This window comes from Dermacentor albipictus, chromosome 1 (genome assembly GCF_038994185.2).
Source record: "Dermacentor albipictus isolate Rhodes 1998 colony chromosome 1, USDA_Dalb.pri_finalv2, whole genome shotgun sequence".
Classification (NCBI taxonomy): domain Eukaryota; kingdom Metazoa; phylum Arthropoda; class Arachnida; order Ixodida; family Ixodidae; genus Dermacentor; species Dermacentor albipictus.
This window is the reverse complement of record NC_091821.1, coordinates 422766428-422793470: the sequence shown is the minus strand read 5'-3', so window position 1 is coordinate 422793470 and position 27043 is coordinate 422766428. Positions and strand designations below refer to the sequence as shown.

The following is a 27043-nucleotide window of genomic DNA, read 5'->3' as shown; positions in this document are numbered from 1 at the left end:
AGCATCCGCTGCCCAGCACAGGAATGTCAAAGAAAGCGCAGCTCTTCCGTTTTATAATGAATCATTTACGGGCAGCGTCCCATCGTTCACCTGTCATCATCGTTTATTCACGGAACTAGTTAATGTTGCGGAGAAGACGATGACATAGCGTACACATTGCCAAAATGTATTTAAATAATTCATTATCTATGAAATGAACAATATTTATCCTAATTTTCGCTGCTATATTGGGCTGGGCTATAACGCGGAGTTATCAGAGGTCATTTAATTCTACGCGCGGAAGTACTAAGTCACGCTAAACAGGAAAAGCTAGTATTCTCACATTAGCATAGAAAAAAAATATAAAGAGGCTCACGCACTTGCCAGTCTCATTTTATATGAAAACGCGTGATGCGCCAGTATCATTTGTATATCAAATGAGACTGACAAGAGCGTCAGCTTTCCTTCTATTGCGTTGAAAAAGAAGGGAACTCAATTATCTTGACACGTGGCTTTGCGCTTTGCGGAATCGATAATGACATATGCCAAGTTTTGCCAATTTTTGACCCTCCTTTGTAGGCATGCGTCACGATGTGGCCTTTTCTGCAGCCATGTGACTGGCTGTAATTATTTTCAATGTTAATACGTTTGAAGACCAGTGCTCTACTTCTTCTTCCATCCATCCATCCATCCATCCATCCATCCATCCATCCATCCATCCGTCCGTCCGTCCGTCCGTCCATCCGTCCATCCGTCCATCCATCCATCCATCCATCCATCCATCCATCCATCCATCCATCCATCCATCCATACATACATACATACATACGTACATACATACATACATACATACATACATACATACATACATACATACATACATACATACATACATACATACATACATACATACATACATACATACATACATACATACATACATACATACATACATACATACATACATACATACATACATACATACATATTGTCACGAGCGATAGCCGAAGGCGCTTGGTGCGTACGTGTATCGCTCCTAGGCGCAGAGAAAACAACAAAGATCGGCACCGAGCTCGCGAGGAAGGCTCAAGGAATAAAGAAGGGCCGGGCAGTCCCTTCCTGGTCTTCACTGTGTCTGGATGCGTCTTACGCCGCCCCCGAACCCGTTGAAACCGGCGCTCATCCTGGGGCTTACGTCATACGTCAGGAAGTTTATCCCTAACTGCAGCGTTATCGCTGCACCTCTACGATCCCTCCTAAAGAAGAATTCTGCTTTTTCCTGGGAAGAGGATCAGCAAGTGGAATTTGAGACATTAAAGTGCTCTTCGTGTCAGCCGCCTGTCCTTAAGCTGTTCTCGAAGAAGCCAGAATTCGATGTGCAAGTACAGACAGGTGGATCTCGTCTTGGCTCAGGAGGTCTGCTGCTGCAGGAGGATGAAGAGTTACGATACCGCCCTATGTCATACCTGACCAGGGCACTTGAAGGTGCAGAGCTTAATTACTCTTCGACGGAACTGGAAGCTCTTGTCGTGAAACGCGCATTAGAACAGTTGCGACCATACTTTATAGGCTTCAAATTCCAAGTTGTCAGTGACCACCACGCCCTACAAGGAAGGTAACCAACATCTTCTTCATTGGTCGCTGGTTTTAAAGGAGGTCGACTTTGACGTCACCTACAAATTAGGAATACTGCGTAGCGCACTAGATTTCCTTTCAAGGATACCGCCCATTGTTCCAGAGAAAAGCCAAATCCTTACAGTGTCCCGTCCATCATTGCGATACTGTAGCAACATGGGTGAGGAACACCGTCAGGACGCATTCTGCGCTATAGTGCTGTATCTGCTGAATGGTGCGTTTGGCACAAAGGAGCAACAGAAACGGACCCGAAAGAAGTTTTGGATGCACAATGAGGTGTTGTACAGGAAAGATCAAGGTCCGGTCAGCAGTCGATTTCTCATCTGCCTTCCTTCCCAGCGACAGGCTGAGGCACTTCGTGAAATGCATGAAGGAAGGTTCGTTGGCCACATGGGCATCAGAAGAACATTCGAAGCACTGAGGTTCCAATCCTACTGGCCAAAGCTTTATACGGATGTTAAACGGTACGTGAGCCACTGTGACCATTGTCAGAGGCTGTAGATGTCGACATCGGTCCCTTATGGATTACTGCAACAAATAGAGGTGCACAGCCCTTTCTATACAGTTGTGATGGATATTGTAGTACCCTTCAAGACCTCTAGAGGATATAAATATATCGTCGTAGCCATTGACTACCTCACAAAGCTCATTGAGGCCAAACCCTTGAGGAATATAGAAGCTACGATAGTCCAAAACTTCAATGAGCGCAGAATCGTTTTTTAAAGCACGAATGCCTAGCCACGATTATTACAGCCCATGGTACTGAAATGATGGCGCGTTCTACTGCAGCTTACCTCAAGCATCGCGGCATCACACATGCGACCACTACCGCATATCATCCTGCAGCGAATGGCTTGTGCGAAAGGGCCATCAAGACAAACGAAATCTAAGGCAATGCTAAAACGGCAATCACTGCCGCACCGAAGAGCGTCGTTTTGACTGAAGCTTCTACACAGCATATATCATTCGAATGCTCGAATTCTGTGTGACGTGTACATAAACCATCCTCGCTACACATAAGCATGGAAATACCATGAACACAAGATAAGAGAATACAAATGTAATACATCGGCCTTTAGTAGCTCCTATTTTTTCCCCCAAGAGCCATTAGTTAATGGAACCGACTTCCTTCCTTAGTTGTAGGAATCCGTTGTCCTAACAAGTTCTTTCCTGCATCAAAAAAGATAGAACGTCTTGGTCACTAAGGCTTGATATATATCCCGTGTACGTCTAACAATCACCCTGACCTATAAAGAACCCCAGTTGCAAATGACATTCTTTTCTTTTAGTGCCTCTTTTTTGTCCTTGTTGCACTCTAACTTCATCACCGCGTTTCTTTTGCAATTTATTATTCGCTTTGTTCTTTGCCTTTTCATTTTAAATTTTTGTAATCATTGTGCTTTATGTACTTATTTTTTTTCACATGTGACATGCGACATCTGAAACGTGCTTGTGTCTGACGTGGCTGCGTGCAACGTGGCTGTCTGCTTTTGTGTCGGCGTATAATCTGTTTTTCACTTACACGAATTTACGCAAACCTGCAATTTTTGTGCTTGTTTTTCTTCGGTAGCCTCCCCCCCCCCCCCCTGTAATGCCTGAATGGGCGCTGTGGGTACTAAATAAATGAACTAAATAAATAAACTCACCTGCTTCATTTCTTTCTCGTTTGGCGACCTGACGTAATAATAATTAGAAGAAGAAAAGTGGCTCCTTACGTACAGACAGATTTCACTTTGACGGTGGAAGGAACGCATAAAGAATTCAAGAGCCGTACGTACTTTGTGTGAAACGTAAGTGACACATTGACACTGTGGTCTAGCGCTACAGGAGATATGCAAGGCGTCCTTTATAGAAATTTTTTTTTTTTGAAAACGGAGTTCCAATTAACGACCAGTATTACGGCAAGTCTGCTTACATGTGTCTTACAAAACGGCGTTCCCAAGGAAACGCTCCAGATGTCGTCTAGAAAGTCATTCTTTTCCGTGGAAATGTCTGGCCCCGTACGGCCAGTCTGTTGGGAGCCGCTCTGGCAGAAATGCAATGGGTTTTCGCACCATGCGCTTAACAGCACGGACATTACTCCTGGTGATTACCACATGGCTGGACCACATGGCTAGCCTGGGACGGAAGAAATTCAACACAGCCGAAGCACGGCAAATAGAAGTCCTCCAATAAATTTCAACCTCAGACAAGCTTATTCAGGAACAAATGAATCAGGGAGCTTCGAAAACGATGGCAGAGCTGCCTGGAGGAGGACGGGGAGTACTTCGCAAAACGGACGTAGTTTCATGCTTGTTGGAATTTCTGTTTACCTTATGGAAATAATAAAAAAAGTTTCAGTCAGCCTTGAAAGTCCCGTAGGGACGCCACCGCCATTAATATTTCGAAAGTGATTGCCAAGAATGGGATGGCTATCAATTGTGAAATGGCCGACGGAAGGATACATCTCAGATTCCTGAAAGAAAAGGAAAGTGATAAGCAGACGTATCTCCCGATTTCAACCATTCCGGCCCTTCTTTGCCCACAAATACATGCTGTCAAAAAAGTTGCCAGCGATCCGCCGCGTTTCATAACGTCCCGCTCGCCTGTTAGGAAAATTGAGCGGACCCGCTCACGAACACTAAAAATATCGGGCGCTCAGGAATCGGACAAAACCACTTAAACCATTGGTTCAAACGCCGTGGCAGGCGTGCCTTCATCAATGGGATAGCATCGACGTGGATGGCGGGAACAAATAACGCACCCATGGCAGCGTGCCGATACAGTTCTAGCGAAAAAAGAAAGAGTAGTGTTTAAAGCACTCGAAGGAAATATATTTGCTGCGCTCGCGCTTCCAATAAATATTTACTGATCGCTCATGGTGCCGCAATAGCTCCATGACGTCCTCCTGCCGAACGCAGGACCTTGGACTCAATGTTACGAACGTGCTTTGCCTGACGCCCAAAACCCGGGCACTGAAACTTACAGAAACGTTATAGCTCTGCAGAGACATCTTGCGTTCGTAGGCAGCCAGAGCCATTGTACCCTGAAGTAATAGTAACAGCAGCGTGACTTCGTATGTGCGCGGCAATTATCACCAGGAATAACATTAACTTCAGTCACTATGAAATTTTCACGAATGAATTACGTGAAATCGCAGCGTAAAGCCATGTTCACACTACGGTCGTAACGCGCGTAACAGCTCTTTCGGGGTATCGAACGTAACGGCTGTAAAAAAAGTTACGGCAGTTAAGCCGGCACCTTTGTTCACATTTACTGCTGCGTAAATTACTGCTTTTACAGCAGGCCAATCAAATTTGGAGCTGCAGAATCGACGTCACCAGCGGCCCAATATGGCTCCTGTCAACATGTGACCGCTGGCCGAGATCGAAGAAATTCACGTTAAAAAGAAGAAAAAAAAACTTATAGTCATGTATTCAATCGCACAAAGACGACGAAGGCGACGCAGAAGGGTTTGGGAGCGGCAAGTATTTCTCGACAGCGCCGTGGGCGGCGATTTTCACAACCTTTTCGCCAAGCTCCGAGTTGGTGACGCTGTGATGTTTCATAACTTCATGCGCATGTCGCCCTAGCAGTGCCGCTTCCTTGAAAACCTAGTGAGACCAACCATCGAAGTTCGGAGGACGCATCTGCGGCCACCGATTTCCTCGGCGGATAAACCAGATGAACTGAAAACAGTCTCGCAAGGCGCACTGCACAAATTTTCACGAACACAGCCACCCTAATCGTGCGTACGGAATGGCGGAATGGCACTTCCCGCGCCCGGAGCTGTCTGCAGACGGGAGGACGGAAGTGTCGTCACCGGTTGTTGAAAACTGAAAGCTTATCGGTCATTGGCTGCGTCGCAACGGTCGTAATATTACAGTCGTAAATGTTGCCGACCCTTTAACACTCTCAACCACGATTTTTGCGTGAATTGCACACGATGGTGCCTTTACGTTCGCAGTCTGAACTAGACGCATACGCTTGTTGCGCTTCCGCTTACGTATGTTACGAAAAATCGGCGCCTTACGAACGTAGTCTGAACATAGCATAAGGCGTCACGCTATGACATGTAAATCCCTACATGTGACGCTAAAGTTGCCTATAGATGGCTTTCGCTGACGCCATCCTAGGCGTCATGTTGGTGAACCAGCACGATGAGCAGCTGAGTCCCATGGCATCTCGCGCGGCTCCAACACAGCCCACTGGGGCCTCTCCGAGGCTCTCGTTTCTCTATCGAAGTTGAGTATATGATACACTGACGGTCATCATGGGCACTATACTGGAGAAGCATCACTGTAAGAAGCTACGTCTGTGACGTCACGTGCAAGCTATCTATCTGTATTGCCACCGGCAGTTTTACTAATGGTGATGTTACGTCCACACCTGGCGAAAAGTAAGAGACATCTACGCCTCCGCTAACTGTATCAGTACATAGGGTTGCTTACCTACGTGAATATCCGCACCTCTACAAAGTTTAGTGTCGGTAAGAATTATATCGCAATCATTGTCAACGTAGCAGGCGCTCAGAGCGTTTACTGCCGTCTTCTGTCATGGCCTCCGAAATGCGAGCACAGACCTGACGTCCTCTCAGAGTCTGTGAGGCGCGCAGAACCCCACAAAATGTGCGAAGAGCGAAGGTAGCAAGAATGATAGACAGGCATGCCGAAGCACCCAGAGCAACGGATAACATCTTCTACGATGAAATAAATCAAATACGCAGGATCTGCGAGCGTTCTAGTGAATCTCTTGACTGGTTTCACCTATTGGATCTGCGTGTAATTTTTCCGGATTATTGACTTGTGGTGTGTTTAGTGCAAGTGCTACGGTTTTGCTTCCCTGCAATAAAGAAAGAAAAGAAAGTTGTGCGGCGGCTCCACGGTTGGTGGTCGGGCTCCAACCTAAACGTTGCTGCAAGGCATGAATTCGACTGGTGATGCTAGATAAATTTTTTTATTTATTTATTTCACCAAATGGTGAGACGGTGAAGCTGGGGATGAAAATTACGAAGGCATGATAACTACGACATGACGACGGCGACACTATGTCGAGGATAACATAAGGCAAAGGACGGAGCAACAGATGGACACAGAAAACCCAGTTTTGAACTTTTAACTGCTGGCGCAGTAAAAACAAAAGGAAAGGAAAAAAAAAACTCTCAGGTCCTCACGAATATGTCACGTTAATGCGGTATCACCGTCGCCTTCTCGCAATTCGTTAGCCGGACAATCACTGAATGATCCTGAATTTCGAGTTTCCAAGATTCTCCGCCAACCTTCCATATAAATTTTCTCATTTTATTTTTAGTTCGCGGCATTGCCTCTCCTTGTTAAGATCAGCTTACATAACCCACGATTGGCCCACTTCTGAGCCCCATTGAAAACTCATTACTGCTGGCTTGGCGCTCTGCGGACACATCTGGCCGCTGCGCCGCAAAACAGAACACCAATCATTGCTCTCATCATTCTAGCCGATAACTACATTTCGCAGTAAAAGATGTGAGCAGTCTGTAAGGACGGCAACATTAGCAGCATCCGAAACGGACGCCTGTCATATATACGTAATGCATAGGTCGGCAAACTCACTCATGAGTCGACTCACTCAGACTCACTAAGACCAGTGAGTGTGAGGCTGAGCGAGTCCGGCTGTGCCTGCCTTTTGGTGAGCTTGAGTCCGAGTGCGCCATAAGGTAAATATATATGTTGTGAGTGAGCCTTGAGTGAGTAGTGTTTATAGTGCTGACTTATATGTATATCGTCACACCAAACACACATTACCGAAAGCGGCCAGCCAAATGTAAACAGTTCTTTTTTTTTACAAGCGAACCATTTCGTCCATAGTAACTTTATGAATTCACCCCTTTTGTCGATGGTCGTCTGATGTCTTTATGTGTTTGCATTGTCATCGACCACTTAATTATTTGTAAATTTCATGCACTGATGCAATGCCCCGACTAGTTCAACGGTTAAACTAGATGGCCTATTCATACCAGAACACAAGCTTCTAAAGCTAACGTTCCAGAAACCGCCGTCGCGGATTCCTAAAAATCTAAGCAAGAGACCTCAGAGGCAGAATTTACTTCGCTAGCTGCCGGAAATAGCGCTGACCGCGGTACTGCGTAGTTTGCGTCGCTGAGTGAACACGAAGCCGCGGTTTACGAAAAATGGCAACGCTCAATAAATAATAGGATACCGAGAAATCGATGAGTAATCGATCCGCGGCTAGAAACTCGCCCTGTTTTGTCGTTGCGAACCAACAAACCAGTATTTCTGCATAAGCTCCGGGTTACTAGAAACGCGCATGGCGACATACGAATCGACGTCAAGCTCCTCAATAGGTGTTCAAGCAACTTCGGAATACATTACAGGATATTCCTTTTTTTATGCGAAGCATATTACGAGAGCTCAACCCAGCTCCTCAGGCGCGGCGGTGTCGCCATGAAACCACGTGACACCATGACGTCACGACAGAGGAGAAGTGGCTTTGGCTCAACTCTTGCAAGACGGGCTGGGTGGGAATCGAACCAGGGTCTCCGGAGTGTGGGACGGAGACGCTACCACTGAGCCACGAGTACGATGCTTCAAAGCGGTACAAAAGCGCCTCTAGTGAATGCGGTGTTGCCTTAGAAACGAGCTGTTTCTAAGGCGTGCGTCTCTTGCTCAGGCGCACATTTCGTTGCCGCGCCGAACGCTGCTTTGCTCGACGCTCACCGCGTCCAATGCGGGGCGCGTAGTCGCTGCCCTGTAGCCCATTGTCTTACACCCCTTGGCGGGTCGACGGGAACGCTGTCGCGTTCCACTCTTGAAGGCGAAGCAGTAATGCATGAGTTGTTTCTTCGTCTAGCCGAACCAAATATAGCCAAGCAACAGCAGTTCATCAGGCTAAACAGTGGTTCAACAACTAAAATAAAGGCTAGTATGCTTCGCATCCTGGGCTTAACCTTACCTAAGCCACAGCCATTTTTTTCTCTTCCCACAAGCATCAGCCGTGAAAACTCAGCCCTCCCGGAGTTTCCCATAATAGCTCAACAATACCGAGCGATCCTTTTTTTTCCTGTAATCTCTTTCCCTGTGTGGTTGACTCTTGAGATATGCCCCACATGTCATTCTATTCGCGAAAGAAATCGTCATGCAACCTAGCCTTAACTTCTCTCTTTCTTTTCTTCTTTCTTTTTTTCTTTCTTTCTTTCTTTCTTTCTTTCTTTCTTTCTTTCTTTCTTTCTTTCTTTCTTTCTTTCTTTCTTTCTTCTATTCCCTCGCCAGTCTGCTCCGATCGGCTGAAACCTTTCGCTTGTTATCGGCGCATCGTTACCCGCTGCCGTTATTCCTTTCGGTCGTTTCTTTGAGCTCATACTTGGAATCCTTTTCCTGATTTCTTTTTTATTCTTCCGCTCACCAATTTTCCAGACCCGTATATAGATACTAGCTGGCTACGCAGAAGCAAGTGAACGTTGCTTGCATCATTTTGTTTTTGCCGCAGTTTTAATTCATTCTTTCGTCTGATCTCATCCTATATTTAAAGCGGCCAGGACTCCTGTTTGTAGCACGGTGCCTTTTTTTTTCTTTTCTCGCTTCATTTTTTTATCCACCTCATTGACCTGATCCTCCACCGCATCTATTTTTTTCCTTCGCCCTCTTTCCATTGCTACACTTCTCTTACGCCTCTCTAACGGCCTCCTCCTCGCATTTTCATAAGCCCCTAGGCAACTTTCCTACATACCTCGTCCTAACCCTCCCCTCAACTTTTTCCTCCGCTTCCTTTCTGCCTTTTCGCAACGATCACGAGCCCCCAATTTCTTTCCACAACATTTCTCTTCCTTCTCCCTACCATGCTTTTCGGCTTGCTCACAAACTCTTTCTTCACGTACTGTTTGTCTTCTACTGCTGTTCTTGATGTAGCCGATAGCGGTGACTTTTGTTAAAAATTATTTCACAGCTGCCAAGAAGCAAAGCCTCGACCACTGTGACTTTTTTTTTATATCTCAGTTAATCTCTTTCCTTCTGTCCTACTTTCTTCGCTGATCTGCTACCTTCGTCTCAAGTTGCTCCGTTTGCGTGTGCGCGTGCATGAGAGTGTCTGCACGTGTGTGCATTTCTCGGCCACGCTGACCGTCCTTTCTGCTGAAGCATCCACTCTTGCCCACTGGCGTAGTCTGGCATATCTTTCTCCTTTACATCTTGCTTTCTTTCTTTCTGTCTGCTGCTCCGTTCTCTCAGTTCCCTATCCCTCCGTCGCTGTCTCAGTTTCGCGCAACACTGTCACTGCGCTGCTCCTATTCATCTCGGCCGCGCCGGCGTTTGGCGCAGTGGCGCCCCAGCCGCTAAGCATGATCGATGTCTCCGTGAGCGGTGTCGGGGAAAGTCACGGGTGCGAAGAGGGGAGGTGCTCACAGGACGAGCGCAGAGAATGAGGACGCAAGAAAATTAAAGCGGGAGGAAAGCGAGGTAGACGCCAGGAAAGGGGGAGAATGGACGCACGTTGGCAGCTATTCCGAGCGCCGTCTGTCTCCTTTTAATGCGAAGCTCTCTTTGCCTCATACTTCGACTTTCCCACTGATGCTGCTGTTTGGCACACCGCGTCGGGGGGTGGTTCAGAGTGTGTGTATACACGACACGGGCGAGTCAGCAAAAAAAAAAAAAAAAAGGCGGCGCGAGAAACTCAACTCGTTCGGACCTCACCGCGTCGAATGTGCACAATGCACTCCGGAGCTCCCTGGGCGATGCCAGATAGCCTCTCGACACCTATAATTATCCGTGACGCCTTTAAAAGCAGTGCAGTGACTGCAGCGCTTCCCTTTCTACTAACGTGCGAGTCCAGATAGAACTGTAGAGAGGAGGTAGGAGAAGAGGCAGTTCCCATACAAGGTGATGTGAGAAGGCAAGGAAACCCGACTGCTATATACGAGAGCGGTTGCGGGGAAACTGTATAAGCTTTATGTTCAAGGTACGGTGCAGTGCGTTGCTGCTATTTCTGATAAATGAATGCCGTGCAAATATGTCAAGCGGGAAACTTACGCAGGGTGTGCAGAAGCAGAGGTGCATTATTTAAAGCGCACCGCAGGTCCAGAAGACACTACGGAAGCGGTCGACCGTCAAATCAACCCCTCTGTGCCCGCCTTTGCAGCTATGGGATTGCTAGAGGTCCCGGATTTGATCCCGACCGCGGCAGCCACATTTCGGCGGGGTGAAATGAAAAACGCACGCGCACTTAGACTTTGGGACACGTTAGAGAACATCACGGTGTCAAAATTAATCCGGAGTCCACCAGTGCGGCGTGCCTCATAATCCGAGTGTGGTTTTGACATGTACAGCCTTATAATCGAATTCAATTTTAATGCTTCTGCCACGATGCGATGTGCGATGTCAGGCAATGACAATGCTCAACCCTCTCAGAGGTTATGAAATATGGCGCACAACAACGCCTCAAGAAAACACCTCTGCCTGTGTGTTCTGTGTACTACGCAGACAATTAGCAGTTGTGGACGCAACGTAACGTTTAACGTCAACTCACCACTCTCGTGTTAGACTAAATGTTGAACAAGATAAGTTTTCACCATTTTCACCATTTCGCTAGAAGGAAGTAATATCGGGTTTAGTATCTCTTACAAAGAGACGGGTACAGTAGTAGAGCAGCAGCTTCCAGGTTTATTTTCTGCGGACGACATTGTGTTGCTCGCTAACAAGCAAAGTGATTTGCAACGTCTGGCTAATATCTGTGGACAGGAAGGCGAGAATTTAGGTTTTAAATTTAGTGTTAGAAAATCAGGTGTTATGGTATTCAATGAAAACAGTGGACAGTGGCAATACAGGGCCAGGAAATATACCTCGGGTAAAAGAATATAAATACCTTGGTACATAGATAAACGAAGGCAATAGATATATGGAAACGCAAGAAAAGAACTATAACAGTAAAGGGGAAGAAAAATGCAGCCAATATGAAGCACAGAGCGCTATGGGGATACAACAGGTACTAGTTGTTCCGGGGTATGGAGAGATCGTATCTCTCGCATTGGAGAGATTGTATCTCCCTGCCTGACGCCTCTCTTTATTGGGATTTTGTTGCTTTTTTTATGGTGGACTACGGTGGCTGTGGAGCCACTATGGATATCTTTCAGTATTTTTACATATGGCTCGTCTACACCCTGATTCCGTAATGCCTCCATGACTGTTGAGGTTTCGACTGAATCAAACACTTTTTCGTAATCAATGAAAGCTATATATATAAGGGTTGGTTATATTCCGCAAATTTCTCTATCACCTGATTGATAGTGTGAATATGGTCTATTATTGAGTAGCCTTTACGGAATTCTGCCTGGTCCTTTGGTTAACAGAAGTCTAAGGTGTTCCTGCTTCTATTTGCGATTACCTTAGTAAACACTTTGTAGGCAACGGACAGTAAGCTGATCGGTCTGTAATTTTTCAAGTCTTCGGCTTCCCCTTTCTTATGGATTAGGATTATGTTAGCGTTCTTCCAAGATTGTGCAAGATTTCAAGATTGAGAGTGTGCAACTTCTATTGCACACTCCTTAATGATGCCCATAAGATTGTCGTTCATTGCTTCAACACTAAGGTCCTCTTCCTAACTTAAAGCCGAATACCTGTTCTGCAGCTTGAACCGGAATTCCTCTAGTGACCCTCTTACCACTAACTCATTGATTGGCTTCTTATGTACCAGTTTCTTCTGTTCCCTCCTCAAGTCTAGGATAATTCGAGTTCTTACCATCCTATGGTCACTGCAGCGCACCTTGCCGAGCACGTGACATATTGTATGATGCCAGGGTTAGCGCAGAATATGAAGTCTATTTCATTTCTAGTCTCGCCATTCGGGCTCCTCCACGTCCACTTTCGACTATCCCGCTTGCGGAAGAAGGTATTCATTATCCGCATATTATTCCGTTCTGCAAACTCTACTAATAATTCTCCCCTGCTATTCCTAGAGCCTATGCCATATTCCCCCACTGACTTGTCTCCAGCCTGCTTCTTGCATACCCTGGCATTGAAGTCGCCCATCAGTATAGTGTATTTTGTTTTGACTTTACCCATCGCCGATTCCACGTCTTCATAGAAGCTTTCGACTTCCTGGTCATCATGACTGGATGTTGGGGTATAGACCTGTACGACCTTCAATTTGTACCTAAATTGAAAAGCGAGGTACAACGCGAATTATTATTATTATTATTATTATTATTATTATTATTATTATTATTATTATTATTATTATTGTTGTTGTTGTTGTTGTTGTTGTTGTTGTTGTTGTTGTTGTTGTTGTTGTTGTTGTTGTTGTTGTTGTTGTTGTTGTTGGTCCAGGCGGGTGACAAATATATCTAGCTTGCTAGATTTAATCAGATTTTACTACATCCATCGCCACCTAACATTTTGCCAGTGTGGTCTTGGTCTTTCGTATCTAAAACCTCTATCGCTATCAATGACTCGGTTCTTTCGATCTCTTCCCTGCTTTTTAGCAACCAATGCTATAAACGCGTCTTAGTTATTTATCTCTGCTCCTGAACATCTGCTTCCATCTTCTTGGAATCCCAACGCTTCTGGTAGGTGGATATTCCCTACGTGTCTCGACGGGTGAATATCTTGGCATTCCATTACGTTGTGACGAATATAATTCAGAGCAGTTTTTTTTTCGGCACACGCATGCCTCATCCTGTTGTGCATTCTTTGTTTTTTTTTTTTTTTTCGCGTGAGTTGCCACGCGGCTTAAGGTCATAGTTGAGCTAAATATGAGCATGCAGGCCCGTTTCATAGCTGATATTTGCTCCGGTATGTTTTTTCATTATAGGCAACCAGCTCGGGTGTGAAATAGCACGGCACTCTCTTTTGCGTTATCTTACAGCTTTTATCTCCAGACTTCTTTCATGGCGTTTTTGTAAATCTCAAGTATATATATTTTTTCATCCTTTGCACCCAATTAACCGCCTTTGCTTTTCGTACTTTCTTTTATTACTTCTGGTCTATCTACACTTTCAATTACCCTGTACTTGGTCGCCAGCTTTCTTGACCCCTTACTCCATTCCGTGTCCACAATTTTAGGCAAATATATTTGTCCACTTTAGCAGACCATTTGATTTTATCCATGTTCTTGAATCTTTCTTCAAAACTAAATTTGTTTTGTGCTTTTCTGGCTTTAAAGGAAGCCAAACCCATGCCACTTTGTACTACCTCATTGATGGTTCTACCGTGGGCCCACAAAGGCAGTCCCCCTCCGACCTCTTCTATTTAATCTCCAACCCCTACAATACTTCCGATTTGAAACACAAAATTGCATTTCCGAGCGTTAGAGCGGGTACCCTTAGACTTTTGCACATTCTTCGAACCATCTAGTATACATTCCAGCCCTAAAGAGCTCTATGTTTCATTGTTGCTGCGTTCCGCTTCCGTTTCTTTCTTAGAATATCTTGATGGACGCTTGAGCTTATGTATACACCGCGGTACTTATATTGCCTGACTATGGGCATAAACTTCCTGTTCAATTGATACCGAGTCATTACTCGCCTCTTCATTAAAGATCGCAATTCCCGGTTCCCCTGTGCTAAACTTAAGGCCCTCATTTGTCGCTGCATTGCTACGCGTATTCGCAAGTCTCCGTGTCGGGAGTGCCCCCTCTACATCCCACCTAGGCTTCGTGCCATGGCCACCATAAAGGGGGGACCCGGGCCTTCTTCTCTCCAGACTTGGGCCTGCGCGTATCCCAGCCCTGCTGCTGTTCCTCCAGGACCCGGCTGCACCACCGGTCGGCGTCCGGCTCCGCAACAGCCACAAGAGTTAGTCGTGTCCGGCCCCCACTTAGCTGCCTCCAGGGCGTTCGTTAATAAAACGGAGGCAGCCTCACCCTTCCCCTTTTGCAACAATGCCCCCTCACTTTCCACCGAAGCGCCCTCGGCGCATTCTAATGTGGAATAAACGTGGCTTCATTCATTCATTCTGTAAATACCTTGCATCGTCCTATAATAGCACTATGTCGTCCGCGTACATCAGCCCAGGGACCTTCTGCTGGTACGAACAGAGTGCTACGAACGCTTGCGCCATCTGGTTAGTAAAAAAAAGAAAAAGAAAGAAAGCAAAGTAAAAAAAAAAAAGATCTGCCGTTCACGGCCCACACTGACTGTTGCCACAGCTTGCGCGAGCGCCATCTATGAGATGTCGTCCCTTTCCGCGCGCTTTCTCGTGTCGCATGCTGTTCTTCAAATCCCCCTCCCCACCCCCTTTCTCTTTCTATTTTTCTTTTCTTCTTACTCAACACTTTTCCCGCCTCAGACGGTCTTTGATTGAATTTAAAATGCGCTTGCACTCCGCGGGGTCACTTTTCGTTCTTATGAACGGCGTTTTGCTTAAGGCAGCCAGAATGCGAGTTGAGAAAAAGAGATTTACGCGGGAAGTACCGTGCAGTCACTCTCATGCTCGCTTCTCCGATTACACTTCCGCTGCGATTTCTCTTCCAAGTGCGCCCGTGCATAGCAGCGGACCGAGGCGCCTCACCACACTCTCCGAAGCTGCATATACTTTTGTATGCGCAGTGGTCCATCACGCGAGGAGATCGGATAAGAAGAGAAAATGGTATACACTTTGAGTTGCGGACAGACCTCCGGCCCAGTGATATGCCAGCGCATTTAATATGCCGGGCACGACCACTCCGCCCGATGCCAAGTATTAAAAACGATGATGACACGGTACTCGCCAGAAGAGGCGAAAACACAGGAACAAACACACACACATACACACAAAAAAAGTGCCGTTGTTATTCCGCGGACTCCGACGCGAAGAAGGAAACAAACACGGCAAACAGCTCGGCGAAGGAGCAGCTCTGCCGAAAAACATGCGCATACATTTCCGTTCGCTGTCATAGGCTTCTCGCTTATGTTTTTTTTATTATTTCTGTTTTTGCGCGTTTATGCCTAATATACGGCAGGAGCTGAGCCGGACCGCGTAAGTCGCTCAGCTCTTGATCGTGATAACAATGATTGTAATCATTATTATCATCATCCTCAGCTTTAGTTTCCAATTCTGGGAAAGCGGTCAAGAACTGCGGAGGTTTAGATGCGTGAAGTCCAGTTGCGACAAAAGTTGCTGGCATCAACTTTTTTTGTTTTGTTTGTTGCTTTTGTTGCTTTTTTTTCCTTGCATTATGCGATCTTCGAGAGAAAAGCTTGATTTCTTGGCCTCCGGCCTCCGACGTCGTTAGCCCCACATGATCCGCACGAGTTCATGGTAATTGCATGAAGAGGGCGTTTCGGTGCTTGAGTTATTCGCGCCTGCAGCGACGTCGTTTACGGCTCATTCTATGGCACTTCCTTATTTTTTTTTTCTTTATCGCTAACCGTCGGTGTCTCGAAGGAGCGGTGTCAACGGCATATTTAAAGATGGCAAGATAAAGTTCACCGATCTCTTAGCGCTTGATTCTTAATATCGACCTCTAAAACTACATGCCACACAAACAGTTTACAATTTCGTCTCCCTTACTTTTTGTGTCTTCCCCTGTTAAATATACGTACCTCCTTCTAGTAACTGAAAACGGCGACTTTTATCCCCGTATTCAGAAATGCGCGTTAGCTTGAAGCCATGGCTTGGCTTCGTTAAGATGAATTTCAATTCAATTCAATATTATACTCAACATCAGAAGACATTGATGTTGTGGGCGGTGAACAAAAAGCCCCTAAAATAGGCTTGAAAGCCCCCACGGACCTTCACATTTGACAGACAGCGGTATAACAGTGAAGAAGATAATAAAAAATTAGCATTGCATCACCCCCCCCCCCCCCAACACACACACGAATATGTTAAACAATCTAAGTACATACTCTCAAGTTTATATGTCATATGAGCTCAGTTTAAAAAACAGAAATAAAAGAAAAAGAAACAATACGCAAAAAGGGAAATGCTACTGTGGTTTTGGACCGTGTGAACTACGTCACCAAGATAAATGGGCTGCTCCAGTGCACGCCGACCTATGGCAGACTGGCTAGGGATCCAAAGACGATGGTGGAATCGGGGCTCCAAAAGCCGCTTACTGAAATTGTTAGGTTGGACCCTCCCCCCCCTCCCCCCCTCCCCCCCCCCCCTCCCGAAAGAAAGAATCTCCACTACAGGTTGTTCTGCCACAACGGATCGGCTTCCGCTCTCTACGAACTGCCCAAAATTCACAAGCCCGACGTTCCGGCATACAATCAATTGTGGACTACACACGCTCGCCGCTGTACGAGCTGTCCGGCTACCTGCACCGTATTCTTAGGCCGCTTGCAGGACTCACGCCCGCTTGCGTCAAAGACCCCGCTCATTTCATTGAGCAAATAGAAGCGCCTGCATTGACGACGACGAAGTCATTATCTCTTTTGACGTAAGGTCAATGTTTGCATGTGTGCCTATTGACTATGCGGTCGAGCGCTGCAGGAAACTTCTCGAGGCTGACTCTTCTATGCCCGAACGCACGCCATTCGAAACCCATGACGTTTGCCTACTTCTAAAATTTTGCCTTGATGGTGTGCTCTTGGTCTCTAACAAGGAGTATTGCAAGCAGGTATTCGGCACAGCGATGAAAACTTCTGTGTCCGTCGTTTGCGCCAACATTGCTCTGGAGGATCTGGAGGGTGCCGCTTTGCCTTCATTCGGGACGCGACCAAAGCTCTAAGATACATGGACGACTGCTTTTGCATTATCCCTCGCCGGCACGCAACACATTTCCTCGAGCACCTCAATTCCTCCAAGCCGAGTATACAGTTCACAGCTGAAGGGAAAACCAACGGGCGCATTCCCTTCCTGGATGTCCTCGTAGAGAGGATCTCTAGCGGCTTTAGGACTAGTGTGTACGGGAAGCCAACGCACACGGGAGAGTACCCGAGCTTCGACTTGGCGCACCCGATTTGGCAAAAGCGATCCGTCACAGCAGCACTCTTTTCCAGGGCATTCCGCGTCTGCTCCAGCCCCACGAAATCTAGGCAAGAGCTGCAAGTTGTGAAAAGAGACCTGTTAAACAATGGTTACCCTCTACAAGTGCTCAGAACACAGAAGCGCAAATTTGCGAAGCCTCGCAATGAAACAGCGAAGGAAACGGTGAAGCGCGCGGCAGTACCTTACGCAGTGGCAACAAGCGAAACCCTTGCAAGAATTTTTAGGGGTACGGTGTGCAAATCGCCCACGTGCCTTCCCGAAAAGTTGGCCAACAGCTGGTTCGCGCAAAAGACCTTTTGAAGCACACACGGTCTACCCGGGAGTGATCTACAATATACCATGCAAGGAGTTTGACGTGTCGAACATCGGCGAGAGCGGAAATTTTAAACGGGGCTTGAAACAACAAATGAATGACGTCACCAAGTGCCACACAGCCGCGAACGCCCTGGCGGAACATCGCGAACTAAGCGGACACAGCATTTACTGGGACACGGGCAGCCATCATCGCAAAAGAGAAACACTTATCTGCCCGTTTGCTTTTAGAATCATACTACATACGCACGGTAAACAGGACGCGGGGCAATCTTCCCGAGATAAACACCAGTACGCTACATCACCTCACCCACAAATAGCTCCCGCGCCCATGCTTATATCTTCATTGTGATCAAGGGACCCGTCCAGGCCCGATACGTCATGTTCTTTTTCTTTTATTCTCGGTGAGTGCACATATTTTTGGAATTAATACGCAAAAATTCAGTCATGAAGTAATAAGTGCTCCGTAGCGCGAACAATATAAGTAACTGTTTAGCTAAGCTAAGCATGTGACAAGAGTAAAAGAAAAAAAAAAGACCAAGAGTCATACTCAGAGCACACAACACGTGAAAAACAGGATACAAGAACAATGCAGAAATGGCGCATACCCAACATAACATATTCGTTTGGTAGACATGATGGCTGCAAGCCGAATATTTGATCACTCCAGCGATCTGTAACGCGCTGCTTTGCAAATTTCGTGAAATCGACTTTAACGTGCATTTTGCTTGTGTATCCAACGTGCGCTAGCCTGCAATTAATAGATCTTTCTTTTTTTCTTTTTAAGTTCCGTTTCGTAAGCGCTAATGAGTTTACGCTCGTATATGTTGAGAAGGGAAGCTAAATGGAACTCTCTGAAGAGTAGTCCAGAATAGCTTTCCTACGAAGCATTCGCAATCGCTCCAACAGCCTTTTCTTGTATTATGTGTATTTTTTTATGTTGGACAGAATTGTATCACCTTACATGTAACTTAAAGCTGGCATGAACTGACATGTATAAATAGGAAGCTTCACACTTTCTCATACTGAATAACATAATTTAGGAAGTGTGCCAGCAACTCGAGATAATTTAATTGCTGTAGACACCCACATATGCATACACACACACGCTGTGTGTGTGTGTGTGTGTGTGTGTGTGTGTGTGTGTGTGTGTGTGTGTGTGTGTGTGTGTGTGTGCGTGTGTGTGTGTGTGTGTGTGTTTGCGTGTTTTAAAGCGTGAGTGCTACATTGCCCCTAATTACTTCAATATGATGCGTTACCAACTAGCCCAACAGCAAGTTCTACTAGTTGCTGTAGCTTCCAAGTGAGGATCTCTCCAAAGGCATTGCTCTTCAGAAGGACGCCTAAGCACTTAACTGTAGGTACTAATTCAATGTATAAATTTTCGAACTTTAATACAACTTATTTAGTAATTTTACGATATTGTGGTGTTAGGCTGCTGAGCACGAGGTCGCGGGATCGAATCCCAGCCACGGTGGCCGCATTCCGATGGGGGCGAAATGAAAAAAAAAAAACACCCGTGTACTTAGATTTAGGTGCACGTTAAAGAATCCCAGATGGTCGAAATTTAAGGAGTCCTCCACTACGGCGTGCCTCATAACCAGAAAGCGGTTTTGGCACGAGAAACCCTATAATTTAATTTTATGATTATTAGATCAAAAGAGAATAACTTCCGTATTGTAGCGTTTACTACAAGAGAATTTGCGGTAGACAAGACTAATAACTTCATTAGTACTTAGTTTGCTTCATGAAGTGCATCAGTTGGGTTTCTCGCTGTAATTAGTATAATGCTGTCATAAGCGTAGATAATAAACTTAGCCGAGTTATCAATGTTACCAATATCATTATTTTATAAATGATACAATAGAGTTACCAGAATGCTTTCTTGTGGCACTCCTGATGTTAAAGCTCCCAAATCGGACGTTACTAAATCGGAATAGCTCCCAAATCGGAATAGTTACTAACAGTCACTTTCTGCTGGCGATAATAAAGGTAAGGTTGAACTAATTCTAAAAATGCACCAGAGACGCCACAGTGGCGGAGCTTGGCGGTTAATGTGACCTGGTTAAAAAGGTCAAATGCTTTGGAGTAATCAGCGAAGATACCCAACGTATACAGCTCACGTTCAGTAGCGCCCAGTATTTTTTGGTTTGTGTACGAAGAACATGCTCTGTCGAGAGACGTTACTGAAAACCAAATTGCGAGTGCGTTAATCTGTTATGCTTATTCAGAAAATAAGTCATACGAACACGAATGAATTTTCTAGACTTTTCTAAAATACTGGCAAGATCGATGTATGTATGTAGTGAGAAAGCACGCTCTTACCTCCACCTTTATGTAGAACTACGACCTTAGGAACCTGTAACATTCTTGGGATAATTCCGTTAGCGAGGATATGACTTTGAAAACGTATTCCAGTACAGGGGCAATTATGTCAAGGACATATTTAATGGGACAGATTTCAAGTCCATCGAAGTCGCAGTTTTCCTTATGGATCTAAATAAACTAACTACTTCGTCTGGAGACGTCGGAACCAGAAAAGCAGTTTGCTGTTGCCTGCGACCCTAGAATTGCGTGCACTATGCATCGTGCCCCTGATTTGTGAGGGATGCGAAACAATTATTATAAGTATTTGCCAAGACCACCGCTGAAGCGATATTGCCGCAATATATGCAAATCTCCGGCACAGAGATTTGCAGCCTCAGATTGATTTATTATTTATTTAAAGTTATTCGGCTGGGGCAGAGGAGAGACCTTAACGGATATTATTTTTTCTTTGTCATTGAAGAGCGGCACATACCCAACGGCACTAAGCCAGTTGCCCTAGTTGGCGTCAAAGAGGCCCATTGAATTAAGAGCGTCAAATACGCAGTGGCACGTAACCAGTGATCTAAGATGCAGTGAAAGACGTCAGATACAAACGGATAAACTGGAAAGTGTATGAAGTTCACAAAAAAATGCTAATCGCATTAAAAGTTCCCTCGGGGCGCGCAATTCTACATAATCATAGAAAAGAAACGAAAAAGAAAGCATTGTGCACTTCTTAGACCTGACTTAATCACCACGTAAAGCCCGCACATGAGGAAAAAAAAAAGAAAAGGTCACAGCACCCAAAAGTACAAAAGTACGGATGCTATATACCTTAAATAATACCTTCGACGGCCAAAATATAAAACGATACAACGTTTGGGGTGTTGTGCGAAAATACATTAAGAATATCAAATAATATCTAAAACCGCACGCTTTCTTGCGCATCCTTTTCAACAAGAGCTTTCGTACTACAGAAGAACGAGGTACTCTCCTTTGACGTTGAGCAAAAGCGAACAGTTCTATTATTTTTGTTTTTGTGGCTAAAAGCAGGAGGCTCCCGCGAGCTTTCCGCGCATTCGAAATAAAAGACGATTTTATATGCTTGTTTGAAAGCTGCACAAATGCCTCTAAAGCGTTGGTTTTAGTTTTCCACGCCTGTCGTAATGTTAGTTTTTGAAAAAAGTATTTGCAAGGAACAATAATCACAGCAATATCAAATAGTTTCGAGTCCTCTTCGCACTGACATGCGACATGAAGCACGCGCGAGCTTGTGACTAAATTAGGGAAGCCCTAAAATTAACAAAGGAAGGTAGGGCCCAATAAAAGCGGCATGCAAGGGCATAAAGCTAGGTTAATGACTGTCTCTGTAAGCAAGGGAAGGTAGATTTCAAGCTATAAGTATGCCCAGGTATAACTGAATCCCTTACATTTAAATTATCTTTATTATTAAAATTATTTACGCTACGGGAGTGACCAATAGTTGGCGAACGAGGAAAGCCTAAGGCTGGAGCCCGTGTCTTGGCAAGGGGAATTCGCCTTTGGCAGGACAACACGAGAAGTACTTAATTAAGAGCATTAATCAGGGCACCCTCTGCTCACGGCTGCATCTCAACGCCCAGATGGCAATGGGCAGGGTTTACCTTAGCAGGCTCGGCAGTTAGACACCTCGGCATCATTTTCCACAGCCCGTTTCTACGCAGGCTGTAAAAAATCCATGGTGGTATTTTTTATCCTCGTGTAACATGCCAAGACTGATGCATTCACTGCAGCAGCCACGGCCCATGAATTGGCCTTTAATTTCGCCATCTTCCCCCTTCTCCACGGTGCCACCCAGATACGACAAATAGAAGTGGTTCATGCGTGTTTGTTAGAGGTCACCCAAGCCCAACACTTAAGGGGTAATTCACCGTAGGCCAACTGCATCTTACCGGTGAACGTACGGCTTCCACAAAGAACTCGACAACGTGTGCTGCAAAATGCGGATCCCTGTTCAGTTCTTGGAACTGCTAATGGCAACACTAAAGTGTGTTACTGTTAAATGTTAGGACGTTCACGAGGTGATTAACGATCTCTACTTCCTGTTGCAGTGGACAACACTTTCTCTATAATAATACTTACTCATAGGCAACGGAATGTAGCAGTGCACAGTGCTTAAAAACACCAGTGGCGATGAAGAAGCACGTTCTTAAATGTTCTGAGGTCAGTGATTCTCTTTTGAGGAAACAGCAGCATCGTGTCGGACCAAACCAACTGAAATATCATTCGGTTGGGCAAACCCAACCCCAAGCCGCTGACCATGTGTCCATGCCATGCTGACCATGCTCCAGGACCATGTCCATGTCCATGACCATGCTGACCATGCGGGGAGAGGCCGCCGGCTCTCCGCGTAACTTCTATGGACGCTAGCCGTTATAACAATTATTTCTCACCGCTTCCACGTCAACCACAAGCCCCAGAAATCTCAGTTGTATCTAGAGTGGTCAGGTATTTCGAGGATGTTCGCCAGTTGAGTGGTTTGCTGAGAATTGATGATCACACTTACGTAAAGCTGAGACACGACAGAGATAAGCGTACGCCCCGTACTGTATTGCATGGAAACGCCACGACTTCATAAGGTCTCCACTGCAGCGCTTTTGTGCCGATATATTTATTACAAAAAAATACCACACAATGTGAAACCCGGTTCCCGAAGCAGTCCTCTAGAAGCGAGCGAGCAACTACTTTATATTATCGGAAAAAAGATTACGTATATAAAATGCAAAAAGTTCCACAAGCGGCTTCCCAGTGAAAAGCAGCGGTAGCCACGTCCCAGTGACGTCACTTGCCAAGAACCATTTCGGCGATGCCGTTCTTGTGATGTGAGGTGACGGAGGCGTAGTTTCCCAGAGACCGCGCAGCATCTACCGAAGCCGATAGCACCAGTCGACGGCCACGACCCTTTGAAGCGCGCCCAGAGCTGCACCGCCGCGGCACGGTTCCCTCCGCACCGTAGGCCCACGCTCGGTGTTTGCTCGCCTGCATTGGACAGGGATGTTCCTGCACCAGGAGTATGGGCAACGCGCTCAGTTTTCCGGGTCTCGTGGCTTTGCTGATCATTCGGCTGCCGTGGGTTGCCGCGAGGGTACGGCGGTCTCCGTTCTGGGTGACGTCCTTCGGGGTCACGGTACACTTGACAACTACGGCCTGCGCCACGCAACAGTTACCATGGCGAAGCTTGCGCCCGACGCTCAAGGCGGTGACGGCATCAGCTTCGTGTTCTGCACGCGCATCCCAGACCTGGAGTTGGTCGGCAGCGGGCCCGGCACATCGCGGACCTGGCAGCATGGTGGGTTACAAGCATGGTGGTGGATGGCGAAGTCGGCCCCAGCGACAGCGATGTGACCGACGGCTCGTTCCTCCTCCACTAATTCGCTCCCGCAGAACCGCTACACAGCAGATGAGCCAAGGCCTAGGCAATCTCTTTTCAAGCGGAGCTCCACAACGAAGAGTAGAGAAAACAGAATGGTTCCGACAGTCGATGATGGTGCTGACCTGGATGAGTTTCCGACATCACGAGCTCTCGTGCTTTGTTTTCTTTCTTCTTCGTCGTTGCGTTTGGAAATTTGGTAAATGAAGGTGATGATGATACCTTCAACAATGGTACAAGATCACTGCGTCCTGTGGGAAGCAGGCCGAGAGCCAGACTGTAATATTATGTCGAATACATAAATAAAAATAAATAAATACAAAAGTAGTCAGACTTGCACAAAAAGAAAAAAAAATATACAGAATGAACGTAAGAAATATTGCTTAAGGTGAAGGAAAGGGTTGAGGTTATGGACAACTCTGGTTTTTAAACTCCGACTGCGTATCCGGCCGCGGTCGTCGTCGTCACTGTTATTGTAGTTGTATCTCCGACACAACTACACCGGTGACATTTTCTGTATCAAAGGCCAAGAATGGTATTTGCACCCTGCGGCACAAACTTTGCAAAAGACACGTGGTTCGACCAACATGCAAAGGCTTCACTCCTGTAACAAATTTCACTCCTGTCCAGTCCTGTGGTTTTCCCCGAACCAAAAGATTGACAGTACATCCAACACGCTCCTATGTCATGTAAGTTTACGCATACTACACTCTTCACCTGTTGTGTCGCACAAAAAGATGAACGCCCACACATTGTAGCTAGCGTGATAACTCCGACGCTTCAGCGGAGCATATTATCATAGCTTACCTTCATTATAATCAACAGCTGGTTCGCCTGCGTGACTGTTTGAACATTCTTGACAGACGTCATCTCACAGTGAGCAAAGTTCTGGGACCTTTGTCGTACCCTGACAAGCTGAGGCGGGCCGTCAGTGTCCATCCCAGTTTTATTGTTATTACGCAGACGAAAAGCTATATACAAGCATATTTACAAGGCAATACGCCGCACTTGGCCAAAAGGCAACAGCCCGCGCTAGCCTCCAATCGTCGTCGTCGTCTTCTCACTGCTCGCCTCTTCATCATTGAAAATACTGTTCCGTAGCACTATGGACACTCCAAGCGCATTTCTGTCGTCGGGGTCGCCATCGCCGTGAGATTCCGGGGTACGTGGAAAGGTACAATGGTTCCAGGACCTACATTTGGAATTGCGGTTGTTTGCTTGAAATCAGGAACACAATCAGGACTCCATGGCAACCAAAGGTCAGTGGGACGCCTCGCATTGGGCGCTCACGGGAAGACTACAAATGAAGATGCGCAGGGTGGTATGGGCTGGACAAGTGTTGAAGTGAGGGAAGCTTACAGTAAAATCAATTATGAAGAACGACTGAGGGATAAGGACTGAGGAAAGTCAGAGTGGCTGAGATAATCTCATGGGTGGCGGCAATGGAAAATAAACCTGCCATGCATGAGTAACTACTTAAGAGGAAAAACGAAATCAGGAAAGAAACAATTTATGATAACTCAAAGGGAAGCTAATTACTTTTCGAAGCGAGATCGGGGTGCCTTAGAACACGCACCTATAAAGCAAGATATAAGAAGGAAGAAGAAGCATGTGCTTGCTGCGGTAAAGCTAGAAAAACGATGGAGCATGTTTTATAAGAATGTGAAGATATCTGCCCAGTGGTCGATTTAGGAATCACTGGCCTCCTTGAAGCCCTTTGGTTCAGCGGGAACAGAGAGAAAGTAAACATGTCTGCGATAAAGATTAGTAACAGGCGATTGGAACATTGGTGTAAGAAAAGTAGAGAATTGACACACAACGGAGGCATATAAAAACAAAGTTCACAATAGGAGGTTCAGAAACGTTGGTTATGGGAATCCATCGTGTTTTCTTTTTTTCTTTCTTTAACATAGCTAGGGCATTAGGCAATAGCATAACAAGAGTTTGGTGGCGCAAACCACCGCCCGGTTCCAAAGGAGACGTTTATAACATCCATCCATCCATCCATCCGTCCGTATAAAACCCAAGGGCGATAAGACCGTCGCCGCGCGCCATATGCTATATGCGCGAGTGAAAGCTTGAGAAGGTGAGCTGGCGTTCGCGGCTCAATCTCGAGCACGAAATAGAGGAAGGCGGGGAGGAAGCGTGCCGCCTTCCGTCGCGCGCAAGGCTCCGGGGGCATGGTAGCAAGGGGGGCGCGTTCTACTCCCGGGCGACCACGCGCGCCCACCAGGGCCGCTGTATCTTGAAAGCAATGTATACGACGGGCACAGAGCCCACCGTGCGCTGTATTTTGACGGCTTAGTCCCCGTTGATGCGAGAGGCAGCGCGAAGGTTAATTCGATCACTGCTGCTGCCGCGCTATACCTCACTCCATCGTTTTACAGCGAGTTCCCTCGGGCATCGAGTGATATGCGTTCATGTTTGCTGGTGCGTGCGTCACACCATGATTGTTAATTAAGTTAGTATACCTATGTTTACAAGCTTATACGGCCGATAAACCTACTTATAGGGGCGCGAAATGCGTCCGCTATAGACAGACGCGCGCAGAGAGAAGAGAACAAACTTTGAGAGCGACCGGCGAGCAGCCGAGCGGCGGTGAAACTGATCCACTACAGGGCTGCTAACTTTTATAGCGTAATGGATTCCGGCCAATTTCACACAGGAAAACCGAAAATGAACTCCCCAAGAGCTTAAGTGTCACGCCCTTAGTAGACGACTGTGAGTGACGGGCCTAAATTAAGTTAATTAAATCCTGGAGTCTCACGTGGCAAAGCCACATTTGGATAATGTTGGCACGCCGTAGTGGGAGGGGGGTGGGGGGAGTGTTCTCCGGTTTAATTTTGACCACCTCAGGTTCTTTACCGTGTGTGCCCAATGCACCCGCCGTGGTTGCTCAGTGGCTATGGTGTTGGGCTGCTGAGCACGAGGTCGCGGGATCGAATCCCGGCCACGGCGGCCGCATTTAGATGGGGGCGAAATGCGAAAACACCCGTGTGCTTAGATTTAGGTGCACGTTAAAGAACCCCAGGTGGTCAAAATTTCCGGAGTCCTCCACTACGGCGTGCCTCATAATCAGAAAGTGGTTTTGGCACGTAAAACCCCAAATATTATTATTATTATTATTGTGTGCCCAATGCACAGCAGGGCACGGCACACGTACGTTATCTATCTATCTATATATATATATATATATATATATATATATATATATATATATATATATATATATATATATATATATATATATATATATATATATATATATATATATATATATATATTCGCCACCGAACGAGCATCGAGCGAACGTCCGTATCAAAGCCGCGATCTCACTCACTTTTTACTAGCCTGACGGTAAGGCTTAAGCAATCGGCGTCACTTGCGGACATCTGCTATACAGGGGGTTACAGTTTCGATTTCGAGGACTTCCGTTTCGCTTTTCTGTGAGAAACTAGCCGGGATTCGTTGCGCCGCAAAAGTGCTTAGCGTCAAGATTTTGCATTTCAGGAAACGGTTATGAGCT

At 46.2% G+C, this 27043-nt stretch overlaps 1 protein-coding gene and 1 long non-coding RNA gene across 2 annotated transcripts in view; both read right to left on the bottom strand.

Annotated features, from left to right (window-relative positions):
• LOC135896948 (uncharacterized) overlaps nt 1-27043 on the bottom strand; it is a 183355-nt gene that overhangs the window by 120465 nt on the left and 35847 nt on the right. The gene's annotated exons all lie outside the window — the stretch shown is intronic.
• LOC139058854 (uncharacterized) lies at nt 22723-24433 on the bottom strand. The gene is made up of 2 exons (XR_011513784.1): nt 24325-24433; nt 22723-23768 (listed from the first exon to the last, which is right to left on the bottom strand). It is a non-coding gene; the product is annotated as an uncharacterized lncRNA (long non-coding RNA).